The sequence below is a fragment of the Geotrypetes seraphini genome, chromosome 8 (assembly GCF_902459505.1).
Source record: "Geotrypetes seraphini chromosome 8, aGeoSer1.1, whole genome shotgun sequence".
Taxonomy (NCBI): Eukaryota; Metazoa; Chordata; class Amphibia; order Gymnophiona; family Dermophiidae; genus Geotrypetes; species Geotrypetes seraphini.
The window spans coordinates 76,859,551-76,872,447 of record NC_047091.1 but is presented as its reverse complement, the minus strand read 5'-3'; positions in this window follow the sequence as shown (position 1 = coordinate 76,872,447).

Genomic DNA, 12,897 nt, shown 5'->3' with positions numbered 1-12,897 from the left:
AAACGAACTTCTGATAACCAGCCAACATGGTTTTTGCAAGGGGAGATCGTGCCTAACGAACTTATTGCACTTCTTCGAAGGAATTAACAAATGGATGGACAAAGGAGACCCCATAGACATCATATATCTAGATTTCCAAAAAGCCTTTGACAAGGTGCCCCATGAATGCCTACTCCGGAAACTGAAGAACCATGGGGTGGAAGAAGACATACATAGATGGATCAGAAACTGTTTGGCGGGTAGGAAACAGAGGGTAGGAGTGAAGGGCCCCTATTCGGACTGGAGGAGGGTCACGAGTGGGGTCCCGCAGAGCTTGGTGCTCGGGCCGCTGCTATGTAATATATTCATAAATAATCTAGAAACAGGGACGAAGTGTGAAATAATAAAATTTGTGGACGACACCAAACTATTTAGTGGAGCTCGGACTAAAAAGGACTGCGAAGAATTGCAAAGGGACTTGAACAAACTAGGGGAATGGGCGACAAGATGGCAGATGAAATTCAACGTTGAGAAATGTAAAGTATTACATGTGGGAAACAGAAACCCGAGGTACAACTATACGATGGGAGGGACGTTATTAAATGAGAGTACCCAAGAAAGGGACTTGGGGTAATGGTGGACATGACAATGAAGCTGACGGCACAGTGCGCAGCGGCTGCTAAGAAGGCAAACAGAATGCTAGGCATAATCAAGAAGGGTATTGCAACCAGAACGAAAGAAGTTATCCTGCCATTGTATCGGGCGATGGTGCGTCCGCATCTGGAGTACTGCGTCCAATATTGGTCGCCTTACCTTAAGAAGGACATGGCATTACTCGAGAGGGTTCAGAGGAGAGCGACACGTCTGATAAAGGGGATGGAAAACCTTTCATACACTGAGAGATTGGAGAAACTGGGTCTCTTTTCCCTGGAGAAGAAGAGATTTAGAGGGGATATGATAGAGACTTACAAGATCATGAAGGGCATAGAGAGATTAGAGAGGGACAGATTCTTCAAACTTTCGAATAATAAAAGAACAAGAGGGTATTCAGAAAAGTTGAAAGGGGACAGATTCAAAACGAATGCTAGGAAGTTCTTTACCCAACGTGTGGTGAATACCTGGAATGCGCTTCCAGAGAGCGTAATAGGGCAGAGTACGGTACTGGGGTTCAAGAAAGGATTGGACAATTTCCTGCTGGAAAAGGGGATAGAGGGGTATAGATAGAGGATTACTGCACAGGTCCTGGACCTGTTGGGCCGCCGCGTGAGCGGACTGCTGGACATGATGAACCTCAGGTCTGACCAGTAGAGGCATTGCTTATGTTCTTATGTTCTTTTTTGTTTGTTTATTTTGTTTACACCATAGCGCCAGTGTAGGTAGGAGAGGGCAAAGGGGTAAAGAGGCTATAAAATAAACCTACCAGGATGTATGAAAAAAACACCCAATTGGGCAGGAAAATCTAATCAAAATTTTTTTCCCTGAATCAGGCAGCACTAGTTTTATACTATTACTACTACTACTACTACTACAATTTATCATTTATATAGCGCTGAAAGGCATGAGCAATGCTGTACATTTTGACATTTAATAGATGGTTCATGCTTAGAAGAGCTTACAATCTAACTTGGACAGACAGACATGACATATAGGGTTGGGGATAGGTGAGGTGAGAGGAGTTAGGTGTTGAAAGCGCTCTCGAAGAGGTGGGCTTTTAACTGGGCCTTGAACACTGCCAGACGGAGCAGCTTGTTCCAACCATACGATGCAGAAGGTAGAAGGAATGGGGACTTACCAACTGAGTGGGGCTCGCAGGGGTGGGGGAGGGAAAATATTGGAGGAGATAAGTGAAGAGAGGTAGTGAGGATCACACAGTGAGTACCAGGCTGATAGCCTGGGAGATCGATTTGGGAGGAGTCTTCATTTCTTTTTTGGGTGGTTTAGCAGTTAGCCCTATGTCTCCCCCACCCCTAAAATCCTAAAATCATTGTGTTTTAGGTCTTCCTGTGTGTTTCCCAGGCTATTGTTAGCTGAAAATCACTCCCGTGGTGGCCATCTTGAATTTTCTCAATTTTAAATAAAAGCTTATTTCTGCCTCTAAACAGTTCAGATCTGCAAGAAAACAGGTCAGATGGACTCAGGGCAGGATATCTTGGATCTATGCCCTGTTTGTGGTGGATGGCTATCAGAGGAGCATCCGTGTTCCATATGCCGTGTGGAGGGAGGTGGAGTCTTCGGATTTGATCCTCCCTGACCCCTCGAGGACTGGAGAAGGGTGGATGTGGTCCCTCTCCATAAAAGTGAAAGTAAGGAAGAAGTAGGGAATTACAGACCGGTAAGTCTGACTTTTGTGGTAAGCAAATTAATGGAAATGCTTTTACAACAGAAAATGGTGAAGTTTCTGGAATCCTGTGGATTACAGGTCTGGAGGCAACATGGGTTCACTAGAGGTAGGTCTTTCCAGACAAATCTGATCAATTTCTTTGACTGGGTGACCAGAGAATTGGATAGAGGGAGTGCGTTAGATGTGGTGTATTTAGATTTTAGCAAAGCCTTTGACAGAGTTCCACACGGAACATCTAATAAATAAACTGAGTGCCCTCGGGATGGGTCCCAAAGTGACGGGCTTGGTCAAGAACTGGTTGAGTGGAAGGAGACAGAGGGTAGTGATCAGTGGAGATTGCTCTGAGAAAGGAGTGTTCCCAGTTTTGTGCCTCAAGGTTCTGTTCTTGGGTCTGTTCTTTTTAACATTTTTAGAAACGATATTGCTGCAGGGCTGTCGGGTAAGATTTGCCTCTTTGTGGATGATACCAAAATCTGCAATAGAGTAGACACCCAGGATGGTGTGAATAATATGAAGAAAGACCTGGAGAAGCTTAGAATGGTCTGAAATTTGGAATCTAAAATTTAATGCTAAGAAATACAAGGTCATGCATTTGGACTGCAAAAACCCAAGGGAACAGTATAGTTTAGGGGGTGAAGAACTTATGTGCAAGACAGAAGAGCGAGACTTGGGTGTGATTGTATGTGATAATAATAATAATAATTTTATTTTTTATATACCGCCAAAGCCAAAGTAGATCTTAAGGTGGCCAAACAGGTTGAAAAGGTGATGATGAAAGCTAGAAGGATGCTAGAGTTCATAGGGAGAAGACTGGCTAATAGGAAAAAGGAGGTATTGATGCCCCTGTATAATACTCTGGTGAGACCTGATTTAGAATATTGTGTGTAATTCTGGAGGCTGCACCTTCAAAAAGATATAAAAAAGATGCAGTCGGTCCAGAGGAAGTCTACTAAAATGGTGCGTGGGCTTCGTGATAAGGCATATGGGGACGGACTTAAAGATCTCAATCTGTATACTTTGGAGGAAAGGTGGGAGCAGGGAGATATAATAATAATGATAATAGCTTTATTTATATCCCTTGCAGTTCAAGACAATTTATAAGAGAGACTGCATGAATGCAACTAAGTTACATCATGAGTATGAACAGACAGGTGTGTAACGTAGTTATATACAAGAGGAGCATGCCGGAAGATGTAGAAAAAAAACAATTATGGAAGTTAAACAAATTTGTCAAATAAATGGGTTTTCAGTGATCTTCTGAATAATTGGTTTGACAAATGGTTAAGGAGTAAGTCACTTAGAGTATTGTTCCAGATTCCCACTTGGAAGGAAAGTGTCTTATTGAGGAATCTTTTGAATTTGCATCCTTTGGGAGTCAGAAAGGTGAATAGTAATATTCTGCGTGAGAAGCAGAGTTTTTCTTGGAGAACAAAGTGGTTCAGAAGAAAGGTGGGTGCTGTGCCGAATAGTGTTTTAAAGCATAAGCAACTAAATTTGAAAATTATTCTGGCCTCAATTAGTAGCCAGTGTGGTTTTTTTAAATATGGGGTGATGTGGTCTGCTTTTTTCAGGTCAAAAATCAGTCTATGGCTGTGTTTCGGATTGTTTTCAATCTTTTGGTAGTTTTTTTTGTAGGATCCTAGGTAGATGATGTTGCAGTAGTCCAGCGAGCTTAGGATTAGTGATTGTACTAATAGTCTAAGAACATAAGAACATAAGAAGTTGCCTCCACTGGGTCAGACCGAGGTCCATCTCGCCCAGCGGTCCGCTCCCGCGGCGGCCCATCAGGTCTGCGACCTGTGAAGTGGTTTCTGACCCCTTCTATAACCTACCTCAAGTTCTATCTGTACCCCTCTATCCCCTTATCCTCCAGGAACCTATCCAATCCCTTCTTGAATCCTTGTACAGAGTTCTGGCCTATCACTTCCTCCGGAAGCGCGTTCCATGTGTCTACCACCCTCTGTGTAAAAAAGAATTTTCTAGCATTTGTTCTAAACCTGTCCCCTTTCAATTTCTCCGAGTGACCCCTAGTGCTTGTGGCTCCTCTCAGTTTGAAGAATCTGTCCTTATTTACTCTCTCTATGCCCCTAAGGATTTTGAAGGTTTCTATCATGTCCCCTCTAAGTCTCCTCTTCTCCAGGGAGAACATCCCCAGCATTTTTAACCTGTCAGCGTATGGAAAATTTTCCATACCTTTTATCAGCTTAGTCGCCCTCCTCTGCACTCCCTCGAGTACCGCCATGTCCTTCTTGAGGTACGGCGACCAGTATTGAACACAGTACTCCAGGTGCGGGCGCACCATTGCGCGATACAGCGGCATGATGACTTCCTTCGTCCGGGTCGTGATACCCTTTTTGATGATGCCCAGCATTCTGTTTGCTTTCTTTGAGGCTGTCGCACATTGCACCGATGGTTTCAGTGATGAGTCGACCATCACCCCCAGGTCCCTTTCCAGGTTACTCACCCCTAGCAGTGTTCCCCCCATTTTGTAGTTGAACATCGGGTTCTTTTTCCCTACATGCATGACCTTGCATTTCTCTACGTTAAAACTCATTTGCCACTTTTTTGCCCAGTCTTCCAGTCTCGTTAGGTCCCTTTGTAGGTCTTCGCAGTCTTCCGTGTTTCTAACCCTGCTGCAGAGTTTGGTGTCATCAGCAAATTTGATAACCTCACATTTTGTCCCCGTCTCCAGATCGTTAATAAATATATTGAATAGTAGAGGTCCCAGCACCGACCCCTGCGGAACTCCGCTCGTGACCCATTGCCAATCTGAGTATTGGCCCTTGACTCCAACCCTCTGTTTCCTGCCCGCTAGCCAGTGTTTGATCCATCAGTAGATATCCCCTTGCACCCCGTGGTTCCACAGTTTTTTAAGTAGCCGTTCGTGAGGTACCTTGTCGAAGGCTTTTTGGAAGTCAAGGTAAATGATGTCTATGGATTCACCCTTATCCATCTGACTGTTTATTCCCTCTAATGCTGCAAAGTCAAAGTATGGTTTTATCGTACGTAGTTTCCATAGTAGGTAGAAGCATTTTTTTACTAAGATGTCAGTTGCTGATCTAAGGTCACTCCAAGGATTTTTATAGTAGGGTTAATAGGAAAGTTTCTCCCTTGTAAGCTGATTGATGGTTCTTTGTATTTGTTTGTTGGGGTGGCCATAAATATTTTAGTTTTTTTCAGGGTGTAGTTTTAGTTTGAAGTTTTTTGTCCATTGTTCTACCTGATTGATGACGGATTAAATTAAGTGTCTGATTTCAGTTGATAGTGTATGTGTATGTTTGGAGATTTAGTTTGGATAGTTCATGGCCTAGTGAGGGCATGTATAGATTGAACATGGTAGGTGATAGTGGGGAGCCTAGTGGGACACCACAGAAGTTGGTCTATGATTGGGAGTAGACTTGTTCACTGATGACCTGGTAGGATCGTTTTTTCAGGAAGCCTTTGAACCAATTTAACACATGGATCAGAGATGCCTATGGCATCTAGACAGCTTATTAGTCTACTAGGTCATGGTCTACTAGGTCAAAAGCACTGCTCAGGTCGAATTGGAGGACTAGTGCATGATTCCCTAAACTGAGTACACGGGTGATGTAGTCCACAATGGAGGCTATGGCTGTTTCGGTGCTGTAATGTGTGCGGAATCCTGATTGGTATTTGTGCAATATTGAGAATTTTTCCAGGCAGTTTGTTAGATCAGTGTTGATCAGCCCTTCCATCAATTTGGTGAAGAAGGAGATGTTAGCTGCGGGTCTGTAGTTGGTGATTGTTGATATAAGATCTTTGTGGTTTTTCATGATTTGTGTGATGAGGATGTGGCCTAGGTAGGTCAGAAATTCACCGTTAGACAGTAGGAGAGTGATCCAGTCGAAAAGCATTGCCTTGAAGGAGGTGGGGGCTGAATTCATGATTATGGGTGGGCAGTTGTCTAGGCGGCAGTAGGAACTAGTATTTTTTTTTTTTTTTGTAAAGCTTGAGAAATTAGAACCAGTTAGGATTTTTTAAAGTGATTTCAGTACCTGTCTGCTGGGGTTGTTTCTGTATGTGTGTGTATGATCAATGGGGGGTAGTTGAGAGGGGAGTTTTGGAAGGAGGTTCTTAGTATGAGAACTTTTGTTTTGAAGTAAGAAGCAAAAGTTCTCTGAAGATGGTAGTTGGGAGGAGGAATATCTATTGAAGTGGTCTATCTCAAATAGGGTGTTAATCTGAAGAGTTCTTTGCTATTAGTTGTGGAAGATCCTATTTTGTTAGAGTAGAGCCATTTAAATACCTATGTGGCGTAAATGCACTGGAGTCGAGTCTCTTTCATTCGAAAGGAAGCTCTGGAATGAGAGGGCATAGGATGAAGTTAAGAGGTGATAGACTCAGGTCTAATCTAAGGAAATACTTTTTTACAGAAAGGGTGGTAGATGCGTGGAAGTCTCCCAGAAGAGGTGGTGGAGACAGAGACTGTGTCTGATTTCAAGAAAGCCTGGGATAGGCACTTGGGATCTCTTAGAGAGAGGTAGAGATAATGGTTACTGCAGATGGGAAGACTGGATGGGCCATTTGGCCTTTATCTGCCATCATGTTTCTGTGTCCCCGCTGATTCTAAAAACTTTTACTTTCCTCCTGCTTTCCCTATGTACCTTTTGAATTCCCTGGTAATCTCACAATGGGCCGGGACAGGAGGGATCCCTCCCACCTCCTGTCCCAGGTGACTGTGATGATTTTTACCTACCTCCTGTCTTTCTCACATACCTTTAAATTCCCTGGTGAGCCAGTGGTACACCAAGCAGGAGCAATCTTTCTGCACGCCTGCTCAGTGAAGAGCCGCTAGCTGAATGACTGCTGCGAGTGCTCGTGAGTCCTGGCTCACCTGGAGACCGCCAGGGAATTCAAAAGGTACACAAGGGAGGCGGTAGAGAAGTGAAAGTTTTTAGAGTCAGCAGGGCCAGGAGGCAGGAGGGATCCCTCCTGACCTGGCCCATCAGGTCTTACGGCAGGCCCAGCAGAGGCCTGCAACAGGTCTGGGAGGTGGGGCAGGTGGCCGCTGACCCAAATATAAGCCAAGACCCATATATATGGGCAATTTTTTGCCCAAAAATCTCAGCTTATATTTGAGTACATATGGCTTGCATTAGGGGAACCTTGGGAGTCTTGCTGAAAATAAGAGGGAGAAAAAACTGGAGGAGGTAGGGAGAGAACTTCAGTTGGAGCAAGAAAGAGAATTAAGGGGGATGACAAGCATTATGATGGGGGAGTTCTGCACAAATATTCCTTTATATGGTAGACTGATCCCTGTGGGGTAGGCAGTACAATTTTGAAAGCAAAAGACAGGAGGTCTGGGATTAGCCTGAGCAAGAGTGATTCGACTAGACACCAGAAACTGTTTTTTAGTCAGGTTGTGGGAGTGGAAGGGATGCCACAAAACACCAGGAATATGTTTTGAGAAGGGGACATGAGAAGAAGTGTTGGGTTGGGAGGGAGGTTTTTCAAGGCATCAGGTCAGAGGAGGAGAAAGGGGGCCAATGCCAAATGCTGCAGCATGCTTGTCTACAGTTTCTTTGTTTGTGGGTTGTTGTTTTTTTTTTTTAATATCACTCTTCATGTCAGCACCTGAGCCAATCACTGCTCAAGCACTGGAGGAAAGGTGTTATTTAGGAATGAGTTGTGGATTACTACAGTGATTTTACAGTAACATGGCAGTAATATGCATGCTCATTGTAGTGCTTATTTTGTGGCACAGTGAGATCTTTTGTGAGGCTTTCTGCATGAGTCCTTTAGTCTATAAAGTGCTACTCGCCTCTCTCATTTTTGTTAGACCACCAGACTAACATGGCTACCCCTTTGAAAGCTTTCTGAAAGTTGGATGTTAAAATCTTCACCATTGTTTGTATATATTTCTTTCCTCATTGTCTCTCTAGACCAGTCTGGGTGCATAGGTTTATGTTTTCCTACCATTAGGTGGAGACAGAGAGTAATCAGTTTCAAAGCATCCATAAAGAGATCTGTGCAGCTCTCTAGCAGTATTTCTCTGTCTAATGCAGATGGTAGGCTAGAATTCTATACAGTGTACACAGCAGGTCTACTTGGTGACAGGGTAATTCAAGAGTTGTATTTCTTGCACACTTTGTGGTATAGTTAAGAGAATCAGAAGGCATGGACTAATTAGTGAATGGTTGTGAGGCCCTAAGAGTGCAAAATCTGACTGATTCAGGTCCTCCTTTCTTCCTCTTCAGGCCTGGAAAATGATGGTGCAGAGGTCTGAGTGGGCATCCCTGATCCTACAAATAGTGGTAGCTTGAAAGTTGCAATGAGTGGGTAAAACTTAGGGAAGGGGCAGACTATAAGTCACTTGCTGAGTCAGGGGCCCAGCAAAATTTGTGGGGTGGCAGGTACCACCAGCAATTTGTTGGGCCAGCGGGTGGGGTCAGAGTGCCTGAAAATATTTGTGGGAGCAGTGGGGAATGTCAGCTTCTGGGACTGTGCTTGTGTGAGACCTCTAGCTGACATTGGTGCAGAGCCATGAGTGCATGTGTCATGTGTGTTCTCCCATGGTATTGCATATTTTTTGCACTGGGCCTATTTGCATATTGTTTGCTTATTGTATTGGGGAATAACATTTTTGCCTAAGCCTTGCATTAGAAAACTGTGTGCTCAGTGCATGGCTCTAATGCAAGGTTACTGCATTAGCCTCTTATTCCCCAGGTAAAAGGTACAGTTAGTTTGTGTTTATTTTTCTGGACTTTCAGAGTAAACGTACATACTTAAGTACACTTTGAAATTTATCACAGAAAAAAATTCATTTATATTTACACTTGATCTTTGGGAGTCACAAATTTTCTGGGTACAAGTATACACAGGTGCTCACATTTTTAAAAGTGTGCATAATTGCAAAGCCCACCGAGGACATGCTTACTACAGAATGACACAGGGACCGTTTACCGCAGTAAACCGCAGGTCACCGCAGTAAATCCACAGGAATGGAGACATTTGCAACTGGTTTACCGCATGAATGGGGACAAGACCTTTCACCGCCCCACGGGAATGGGGACAAGACCTTTTACTGCCCCATGGGAGCGGTGAAAAGTCTTATTCCTGTGGTAAAAAAAATTGTGACCGTGTCAGACTCAGAATCTTCTCCCCATCTCCTCTTGCGCCTATTTTACCTTCAGGAGCCAGCCATGCCACGATGAAGACAGAAGGAACCTAAAACCAAAGCCTGAGACCAATGTGATTTAAAGAATAAAATTACCAGACAACAAAAAGAAAAAAAAAAATTTATTTTATATTTTGTGATTAGAATATTTCAGATTTGAAATACGTATTCTGCTAGAGCTGGTATTAGACATAACTGGGGACCGCAAAGTCCAGGCTGTGCTTCTTTAGCTTCCAGCTAGCTTAGGGATCTCTCTCTGACCAGGGGGCAGTTGCCCTAGTTGCATTCCCCTAACATTATTCTTGCCATGTGTGACTAAAGTATTCTGTTAGCTTGATTTTCTATGTAGCATTCTGTAGTAATTTGGTTTGTTAAGTTTTCACAATAGGGAAGGGGATATTTGTGAAAGGGAGGGGAAATGGGTTTTGTTAAACCTTGCTGTTTTATTTGTGTTTATAAAATGACAATTGTCAGAGGAGAAGCGTCTGCCCACACACATGCGACTGCAGGGCGGCACAGGCAGGCTTCGCTGGTATCAGTTTCTTTTCTAAAGTGCTGCGAAGATAAGGGGGAGGGAGGGAGGGAGATAGATTTGGCCGGAGGGAGGGAAAGGGCCGTGCGCCTTCCCTCCCTTAAGTTTCTTTACATCGTGAAGGTAAGAGGGAGGGAGATTCTCAGGCCACTGAAGGGCGGTGAGGTGGTGAGAGGGAAGGGTGGATGCTGCAGGGACAGGGCGGTGAAGGGGACGGCGGGGACGGTGGTCCAGTGACATGGATAGATTTTTTCCCTGTGTGATTCTCTAATGCTTACCTATATTCACCCAGCTGGTGTTAGACATGCAAGGATCCAGAACAGAAAATGAGAAAGGAGCCCCAATGTTTGCCTGCAGGCTGTGTCCCCTTCAGCTTGTGGCAGGCTTGGGGGTCCTCTAGTGATATGGGGGCCCAGGGCAATTAAGCTGGTTGGGACCCCTTGCCAGCCTTGGTATAGGGACAAACGGCTAGGTTTAACCATATATAATCTGGTCAATTTGGTTAACAGACCATTTCTGCATATCTTTGGTCTTCACTCCCAGTCCTACTTAAAAAACTGTGGAACCACAGGGTGCAAGGGGATATCTACCGATGGATCAAACACTGGCTAGCGGGCAGGAAACAGAGGGTTGGAGTCAAGGGCCAATACTCAGATTGGCAATGGGTCACGAGCGGAGTTCCGCAGGGGTCGGTGCTGGGACCTCTACTATTCAATATATTTATTAACGATCTGGAGACGGGGACAAAATGTGAGGTTATCAAATTTGCTGATGACACCAAACTCTGCAGCAGGGTTAGAAACACGGAAGACTGCGAAGACCTACAAAGGGACCTAACGAGACTGGAAGACTGGGCAAAAAAGTGGCAAATGAGTTTTAACGTAGAGAAATGCAAGGTCATGCATGTAGGAAAAAAGAACCCGATGTTCAACTACAAAATGGGGGGAACACTGCTAGGGGTGAGTAACCTGGAAAGGGACCTGGGGGTGATGGTCGACTCATCACTGAAACCATCGGTGCAATGTGCGACAGCCTCAAAGAAAGCAAACAGAATGCTGGGCATCATCAAAAAGGGTATCACGACCCGGACGAAGGAAGTCATCATGCCGCTGTATCGCACAATGGTGCGCCCGCACCTGGAGTACTGTGTTCAATACTGGTCGCCGTACCTCAAGAAGGACATGGCGGTACTCGAGGGAGTGCAGAGGAGGGCGACTAAGCTGATAAAAGGTATGGAAAATTTTCCATACGCTGACAGGTTAAAAATGCTGGGGATGTTCTCCCTGGAGAAGAGGAGACTTAGAGGGGACATGATAGAAACCTTCAAAATCCTTAAGGGCATAGAGAGAGTAAATAAGGACAGATTCTTCAAACTGAGAGGAGCCACAAGCACTAGGGGTCACTCGGAGAAATTGAAAGGGGACAGGTTTAGAACAAATGCTAGAAAATTCTTTTTTACACAGAGGGTGGTAGACACATGGAACGCGCTTCCGGAGGAAGTGATAGGCCAGAACTCTGTACAGGGATTCAAGAAGGGTTTGGATAGGTTCCTGGAGGATAAGGGGATAGAGGGGTACAGATAGAACTTGAGGTAGGTTATAGAAGTGGTCAGAAACCACTTCACAGGTCGCAGACCTGATGGGCCGCCGCGGGAGCGGACCGCTGGGCGAGATGGACCTCGGTCTGACCCAGTGGAGGCAACTTCTTATGTTCTTATGTTCCTCAGGTCAGGTTTTCAAGATAGCCCATATTAATACACATGAGAGTGATTTACAAGCAATGGAGGTAGCAGATGAGCAAAACTATTTTATGCATGTTGAGTAGGTAAACCTGACCTGTCAGCAGCCCTCAAAGACTGGGATTTAAGACCAAAGCTGTATAAGACCTGGCTTTTACCATGGAAATGCCTGGGAACTTACCACTGAAATGTATCTTGTCTAAGACAGTGGGAAGGACTGAAGCAACAGCATTAATGGATGACTATGAAAGAAAGACCTGTCAAAGAACTAAGGCAAGGTTCATGGATTTGGATATACAGTACTGCCTTTCTGTAGTACAGCCAAAGTGGTTTAACATATATTATACGCAGGTACTTTCTTTGTCCCTAGTGGGTTCACAATCTAAGTTTTGTATCTGAGGCAATGGAAGGTTAAGTTAGGGTTACAATATGGCTTCCAGAAAAAGCAAGACGGATTGAGACATCTGGGTTTTACTTCCATTGAAAGCAATGGCAGTTAAAACCCAGATGTCTCAATCCGTCCTCCTTTCTCTGGAGTCATTTGGTAACCCTAGGTTAAGTGATTTGCCTAGAGTCGCAAGATTACTCCTGGCAGGAGCAGAGGTGTGATAGCTGAGCTGTCTTTAGTATAGATCAGGGGTGTCCAATGTCAGTCCTCGAGGGCCGCAATCCAGTCGGGTTTTTAGGATTTCCCCAATGAATATGTATGAGATCTATGTGCTTGCACTGCTTTCAATGCATATTCAGTGGGGAAATCCTGAAAACCTGACTGGATTGTGGCCTTCAAGGAGGGACTTTCAGATCGTCTCAGTAGGGGGGGCCACTGTGTGCTAGTGTGCAATGTATGTTTCAGAACAGGGGCCACTGCTCAGTACAACTGAAGTGCACTAGTTGTTAGCTGCCCCTCTTCTCAGGTAATCGATCCCACCTCCTGATCAATATAAGAATTTGCATGTTGACAGGAGAATGCACAGGAAGAAATCCCAGAAGGGTGAAAGACGGACGTTACTAATGTCGGATCGGTCTTGGCACATCCTCCCTAGGCTGAGTCAGTTTAGCAGTATGCTTTGCGGGTTGGATCAGCCCCCATCAGTCACTCTGTCTTCAGCTGCTTACAAGTACCCTCCCTTCAAAAACCCCTTATTTTAATTGTTAGAAAGGTGGCACCC